Source organism: Vidua macroura, chromosome 2, assembly GCF_024509145.1.
Source record: "Vidua macroura isolate BioBank_ID:100142 chromosome 2, ASM2450914v1, whole genome shotgun sequence".
NCBI classification, from domain to species: Eukaryota; Metazoa; Chordata; class Aves; order Passeriformes; family Viduidae; genus Vidua; species Vidua macroura.
In genome coordinates, this window is record NC_071572.1 from 26,767,575 (window position 1) to 26,776,113 (window position 8,539).

An 8,539-nucleotide genomic window follows, 5' to 3' on the forward strand; every position below is an offset into this window, starting at 1 on the left:
CGTTGGCCATAATTTTTTTTTTTTTTTTGTTAAGTCAAGAACAAAACCTTTGTATTCAATGCAGTATCTTTTAAGTATCTTTGGCAACAAGAGATGCAAAATTACCTGGGAGGTCTGCTTTGAAAGCTTCAACTTTGCAGTCATCGGCCTCAGTCATCACTAAGCAAGGTTAGTCTAAATTTCCCGTCTCTTTCAGAAGAACATGTCAGATGTAAATGAAGGAAAACAAGAATTTATGCACTGTTATTTAGGATGATGGCCTTTGTGTGATTTGTGTATTACTTGTTAAAAACACGTAAGTACTTTATAATTCAGAAGGAATGTAGATTTCATGTGGAGGCAGCACAAGGAAGAAGGAATTCCTCTCCAGCTGAATTATGCCTAGACAAGCTGTTTTAACTATGGGTTTAGGATATGAATGTGTTAGTGTTAAATTAATAATAAAAAAGTCACCAGGTGTAATCTCCAACCAAAGAGCTTCAGATTGGTTTACTGAAGCTTGTATTTTTATCTTTGTTGTCTTTCAAGAGGATTTCTAAAGGAATGGCAAAGATATTTAAAGCTCTGCACTCAGGTGACTTCTTAGTGCTGTTTATTAAGTGAAAGAGTTGCCTGCCTATATGTCTATACGAATAATTCAATTCCATTTTGTGACTTATTATGTATGTGCTATGGCTGCAGTTCATTGTAGAAATAGTGGCATTATGTAAAAGCCAGTAAAAGTGACTCAGGACAGCACAGAGTGACACAGTCATTCTTTACTTCCCAAGTGTTAGAAAATATTATTTCTTGCAATGGCAAATATTTAATAATGATAAGGTCAGCATAATGAAATAATTTCCTGACTTTGCAGCATGTCTTCATTACACTTGGGGTAGTACTCACAATATTAAACTTTCAGGTTCTCTAACTTTTTAAAGGCTGTTACATTAATAGATCATATATATGACTGAAAAAATGCTTCTATATGAACTTTTAGGCAGTTATTTTTTATCATCCCTGTCCTTGGAGAGGAACCTCTTCTGTGTACTCTTGGAAGGACACTGGTTTCAATCCTTTTTGTGAAGAATGCTCAACGGAAAGTACAAAAGGGAAACAATAAACAAACATCAGAGGAGGATGTTAAAGAAGGATGTTAGCTGTGGCCATATGTGCAATACAAACTTACCTTCATCTTTTTATAGCAAAAAGTGATTGATTGTATGGAATGCTCAGTCATGTTTTTAAAGTGCATTTTCATGAGCTTTCATTCAATCAAACTAAAAGTACTCTTCTGCAGAGAACTTGGAGGTGTTTGTCAGAAAAGGCTATTTTTGTCTCTGGTTACACTTCATTTCATTTGATATTTGGGGAAAGATTCTTGCAAGAATTACTAGTTTCAGTAATTTATCTTCAGCATAGCTAAGAGTGTCTAGCTGTCTTGGTATATCAGTATGTTGCTTATCTCTAGATCAGAGAAATATGGAATGTAACCACTAGAATATGAACACATATAACATTATTGGTACTGTTTGGTCTTACATTAATGAGTGAATTAATTGTGTAAAAACACCCCTGAGGACCATTTAGGATTCGGTGTTTTAAAATAAGAATTCTGTGCTTCACAATTGTCTGTTCTGAGAAAGATTCTATAAAAGAAGTATTAAATTTTAGTATTAAAATTTAGTGGAAGTCACGTCAAAGGAATTGTTGCTAATTTGTAATGTCTGGCATACTTGACCAGGTATTTCTTCTGAGCTGTACAATCAAAAGTGTAGGCTCGCTGTCTTACTTTCTTTGGGCACAAGGGACAGTGAGTTCATACGGGCTTATGGTAACTCTAAAACTGCACTCTCAATCACAGACATGCTGGCTGAGTTGCTTATCGATGATGTCCTGACAACTCAGTTGCATTATTTCCTCACATCTGCCTCTTATCTGTCAGTTGTCTGCTGGGTTGTTTTTTTGCTTTGTTTTGTTTTTTTTTTCACTGCCTCTCTACCTTTTTACTCTGTTTTACTGAATGCTCAGGCAAGATTTTTCTTATACCACGTGAAAGCCACAAGTGCTACCCCCTAACAATGGATAAACTGTGTTTGTTTGTGCTTAGTGTTTCTTTAGCTGAGCTAAGCTTTGGTGTTGTAGTTGAGACTTGCTGTTCTGTTGAAGCTGCAAGATAGCCCTCATTGTACCTAGACACTCCATGACTGCAGCAGAGGTTTGTGCAGGTATCAAAACCAGATGTTCTGATTCCCTGTCTCAAATGCTTATACTAATATTGACTCATCAAAGTGTACAACCTTCTGAAACCCAAAACCACAAACTCCAAAGTTTAAGTGAAACTCAGTGGAAAAGCAGGCATTTATTCCCAGAGGCTTCCTCCAGTGCTGCAAGAGGAAAAATTAAAAACAGTTGTTCTTCTCTTTTTACACTCAGCATTTTGTTTTATTCCTTTTTCTTCCTCCATGCACAGCCTTAAAACTTGAAACATTGAGGAAAAACAACTTTTAAATACCTCCCAAACCTCCTGCATTTTAAAAGTGAAAATAAAAATAAATTATTTAAACCCCATGGGGATAATTAAATGTTTGCATTAAGAAAAAGATACCTAACATAGGTATATGTCATCCTGACTTTGCAGAAGACTGAAGGTTTTATCAGTTCCAGCATCCATGCTATGTACTTCTAGTTAGCAGTGGTCAGATGTTCACAGACACAAGAGGGTGAAGTTTCTGGCAGCTTCTCACAGAAGACCCCCCCCTCTCCCCATAGCTCCCCGCTACCCAAGCCTGGCCACACAAAGCCAGTACTTACTGCTACATTAGTGGAAAAAATCTGAGCAAAGGACTGTAACCAAGTGGAGTGGGTGGATTGGTGGCTGCAGGCACACAGAAGTCTGATGTATCCAGTGCCACCTTTATCTTTTCTTCACCAGCAAGGTCTCCCATGCCTCTTTGTTTAGTGAAAGAGTGGAAGAACTACCATCAGAGAGGGTTGAATCAGGAGTGACTCAAGAGAACTCAACTCATGCACATCCCTGACACCCTAGGGGTGGTGTCCAGGGTGCTGTGAGAATTGGCTGACTCCCATGGCTATTGTACATCATCTTTGATGGAGTTTGGGAAAAGTTCCCTGTCATTGGAGAAGAACAAATGCTTCACTCATGTTCAAAAAAGTACAGAAAGATGGTCCAGATTTCCCTGCTGGCAAATACTTAATTTCTATAATTCTGATAAAAAATGATGAAAACATATTAAAGGTGAACACTTCGGTTATCACTGGTGTTCTATAAACGTTAATACTTATGCCTACTCTAAGGACAGAATCTTCCTGAAAATTAAAGGAAAGGAGAGGGATGTGCATTAAAGAAATCTTAAAGCTACTTCTGTTTTCCCTCATTCTGCAGTTTCCAAATATGTAACTTTATAAGGACTCATCAATGCAGTTGCTACAGACCTGAATTGGCTCAGTGATACCCCATGCTGTTTTACTTTGAAGAGGAGGAGAGCTGGTAATGACCAAATGAAGAGTTTGGAGAAAATCAACTCTGCAGTTGAAATGATGTCTCAGCATGTCATTAACACATATTGGTAGAGCAACCTCACAGATGGGACAGAAGCTTTTTACATGAGGACCATATGTGCACTAAATAGATAATGTAATGAACTTTCTGCTGTGGCTTTGGCTTTAGGGGTTACTGCTCTCAGCTGCCTGACTCCTTTTGTCTGTGCTCTGTTCCTTAGCCCCTTTTTGTTGAACTGTTCACCTGTGTGATTTCTGAAGCTGAAATTAGTCTCTTAAAATGTTTTGAGTATAATATTTTCTTTTTTTAAAAACCAGAAGGATTTCTAACTGACTACATTTATGGTTAAATGAAGATCCCACTATGGTGCAAATGGGGTGTTAACATCCAAAAGGGGCAAAAAAAGTCACCTGGAGGTGAATGATAAGTACTAATTACATATTTCTTGGCAAAAATGCATGCACATGGTAGGGAAAATTTCTTCACCAAAGGAGTGCTAGGCCAGACAGGCTAGAGTAGGCAGCTCAGGGAGGCACCATCCTGGAGGTGTTTGAAAGACATGTAGGTGTGGCACTTGGGGATATGGTTTAGTGGTGGAGCTTGCAGCGCTACATTAACAGTTGGACTTGATGAACTAACAGACCTTCCAACCTAAAGAGTTCTATGATTCTGTGATTTTACATGTAGCCTATGTGGACCAAAATATTCCTATTTGAATGAGTCCTTCACTACATGTCACTTCAGGTTCCTTCCAAGGCCCTGCCACTGAGTACTCTGGGATTTGTATCAGCTGAGCCACAAACCTCCCAGTTAAATGAAATGCTTTCTGCCTCACTGTGAGGCAAATCAATGTGTATTAGAATGTTAAATAGTTTTCTTGAAGTATTTTGCTGCATAAATCAATTATTTATGTGGGAATTATACCCAATGATCTATGAAATACTGTTTTCCTCTAGTTTCCAGATGCTGTTCTGCTCTGTACCCAACCTATTGTTCATTAAGACTCTTCCTCTGTACTCTGAAACAAGTGTTTTTGTCTCAAAGTCAGCATTAAAAATAACTGACAGTATGGAATAGTAATTTTGCCTAAAAAAAAATAATTGTTATGGCTAAAGGCAGGTTGGAGTTGATGCAAATAAACCCTTAAACAAACTAAATGTTCCTGATATGCATATGGGAGAAATACACATTGGACAGAAAGGGGTATGTGTGTGCAAATACAGCATGGCTTTTACTAGTATCACTTGTTCACATGTACGAGATTGTTTTGTTACAGCTTTCTCTCATATCTAACTTCCCAAAGATTTTACAACTAAAATAATTTTCAGAACTGGAAACCGAACAGACTTTACCCCCTTTGGGCTGTGCTGATCTCCAGAGTGTTCACAGTGACTACAGGAGTGCAAAGTGTCAGAAAATATTAGTGTGGAAATTCTCACTGATGTGTTAAACAAGATTTGGTGTACACTTTAATCTGCACAGGAGGAATTATGGCTTCTCAATGAATTGTAATATATGGACTTCTATAATTAATTTTCAACTAATTCAGTATGGATGTTATATTTTAAATGATACTATCCACTGATGTTGCTGTTTGTGCATTGCTAGATCATGTCATTATTTTTTTAGTCTCCCTATTATCCTCTGTTGTAGCTGCAAAGAAATCTGCCTGAGGATTGACTGTATCAGCCATTTTTTATTTTTTGCTCCCTTGCCCAGAGAAATTGTAGATGCCCCATCCCTGGAAGTGTTCAAGGCCAGCTGTCTAGTGGAAGTTGTCCCTGCCCACGGCAGAAGGGTTGTAACTAGAGGATTTTTAAGGCCCCTTCCAGCCCAAACCATTCAGTGATTGTACGATTCTGTGCTACATCAAGAGCACAGAAGTTTTATTGTTCTCTGCCTCCCGGAGCCCAGTTTCGGTAAAGTTGTCATTAGAGGGAGCTACAGAGCAATTTATGAGCCGATCAGCTTTAAACATGCTAAATACACACACACAATGATAATAATAATAATAATAATAATAATAATAATAATAATAATAATAATAATAATAATAATAATAATAAAACACCAACGATTGGTTCAGAAATGGCTCTGGGCTTTTGTCCTTGTTCTGGTGAATTAATTTTGGCCCTCCTATGACTGATTTCCTCGCCACTGTATTCCGAGTCTTTTGTTTTAAAGCACTTGTCTGTTTTCTTTGACACCCCTCCCTGCTGTGCAGTATTCCCACTCCCTCAGCATATGCATTATTTACAAAGGTGCTCAAAACATTTATGTAATCACCAAAAAATGACCTCTCTTTTGTTCTTTAGACCACTACTCATCTCGGTAAAAAAAAGCTCTAAGGGAGTTTCAGAGGAGTTCTGCGCCTTCCATGGAGGCGTTGGAGTGCTGGGCTGCGCTCGAGGCCCCCCAGTGCCAGCTGCCGTGCCCAGGACCCGTGCTGGGCATAAGCTCTGTAAGTGCAAAGAGGATTTCAGTGCAGTCCACAGCAGCTGGTGCACACAAGTGAGAGACAGCCTGTGCCTGACAAGAGGGTTTAAAAATCTCTGACCTGTTGACTGTCAGAAGATGAGGGGATGAAGCAGGGCCACGAGCACTCCCCTCAAGTCTTGCTCACAGCAGCTGCAGCTCCCACTGCTTTTGTGGAAGACCCCAGCAGAGTTTCTCACCCAAGTTTTGCACTGAGAAGGACACACAGAAATCACACCATGATTCAGAATCACACAGAAATGCACTGGAGGGAACTAGTGAGACGGAAAAGAGAAGAAATGTGAGAAACCACATTTAGATCCAGGTAAAACTCTCCCAGGTTTGGGCAGAGAGAGGACAATCTCCAAGTAAGAAATCTGAACATATGAATCCAGGTGTAGCTGGTGGTGTCATAGGAAGTCTGCCTGCAAAGCAGTGGTAGCACTGACTGGGTTTAGTATGTTTGCACTTCCACTGACAGCACTTATTTGTTATTGATGCACAGCAAGATAGTGACTGACTTGCTTTCACCATGTTGGTGACATATTTATTTATTCTTTATATCTTATCTAATATTAAATTAGATATAAAGAAGAAGTTCTTTACTGTGCAGGTGGCAAGGCACTGGAACAGGTTGCTCAGAAAATTTGTGGATGCTCCATCCCTGGATTTGGTCCAGGCCAGGTTGGATGGATCTTTGAGCAACCTGGCCTAGTGGAAGGTATCTATGGCAGGGGACATGAGCTCATCCTTGAGGTCCTTTCCAAACCATTCTATGATTCTCTGTTACATCTGTACTCTGGGACATTGCCTTCAGATGCAGCCTGCCCATCTGCAGTCATATTTCCCCTTGAAATCCAAGGGAATTTTGCCTGAGTAAGGCTATGCACAACCTGTCTTACAGAGGCAAAAGCAGTTTGCAGATACAATATAAAAACAAGGCCTGAAATGTCTGTCCTTCATCATTTTGCATTGACTTGCTGTGGTCTGGGCCATCTCCAGCATTTTTTCCTCTCTGCTCTCATTACTCCAGGCAATAATGAAACTGACTAAGTGAAATGACGAACTTAGCCTTGACATGGTCAAAATGTTGTTGTAATGGGGAAAAATACAAACATACTGCCTTGGCCATGGGAACCTTCCTGCTTCTTTTATAGTAAAAAAAAAAAAAATACCAGAAATCCTTAATTCCCTCAATTTCATAGTCAATTTCAGAATTCTTTGGTACACATCCACTCTTAGGTGTTGCAAAAAACATCAGAGACAAAAAAGTCAGAAGACTTTCATAATTTGATCTTTCCATCCTGTCAGTGAGATTTTTTTTTTTTAAATTTTAACTTCCTACTAATGCAACAGAAGTAAAGTTGTAGGGATGTCTTAATAGTATTGAAATGATCAGCAGGAATGGACACATCACTTGGAAGCAAATGCCTCTTTTGAGTAATGGTCTCCCACTGCAAGATGAACTGACAAAATAAGATGAATGGTCTTAGGCAGGATTGTTGGCATAGCCTTCACTGTGGTTTTGAAGCAGCAAGGAAAGATTCAAATACCTATGTGTTTACAACAGAATCAGAGCTATTTATCTAAACTGGTTTATGTCGGCACATTTATGTGCGAACAGCTGAAGTAAAGATTCCAGTTCTGCTGATAAATAACAGAAAATTAACCCACCACCCCTGGCTTGCACAGCATAGTTCACATTGCTTTGTAGCAGCTGCAGGATGGGTTTTTTACATTTTGTATAAACAAACAGATATGATCCCAGCACAGGGGAGGGCTCCTGCCAGGCTCTGGCACAGCAGCTCCATGACCTCCTGGCCAAGAGAAAGCAGGCACTGGAGCCTTTGATGGCTGTTGGCTTGGGCTGTGTCCTATCCAGATTTCTTAAAACGGGCTATTTTATTGTTTGGCTGTGAACGCATTGCTGATTAGATGGAAGTGGGTTTGTTTAATTAAAAATGAAAAAAAAAGAAAAAAAAAAAAGGCCAACAAATTGAGTTAAAACTGTGTGGTTTACGGCAGAAAATGCCAAAGTTAATTATGGTTACCATCTGTTTCATCAAAACCTTTATTTGCTTTGGATACCTCTATTTTCAGGTCAGGACTGGTTTTAATATCTTTCTCAAATTTATTCCAGTGACGAGGCACTTTAAAATTAAATTACCTTATTCTCCGTAACCCTGAGCAGAGTCGTGATGTCTGCAGTGACCTTGTGGTGCTATTTCTTGTAAAGAAAATATTACTGTGGCTTTAATCACTGCAAGCTTAGCTCTGCAAGCAGAAAGCTTGCATGGCTTTTTCCAGGGATTTATTAAAGGAGATATGTGTGTTTCTGTGGGAGGCATATTGCAAACATGAATGGCATTCTTTTCCCCAGTATCTCCTTTTCACTACCTGACCGTGATTTAATTTCTGATATATCAATTCTCAAAAAACCCACGAAGAGTTCACCTCTCTGCGTGGTAGTTCTGCACACACCTTGTTGCTAAGAGCCATGTCACAATATATGAGTCAGCTACCTTGAGAGTCTTGCAATACACTTGTAAGGGAGAGTCTGGA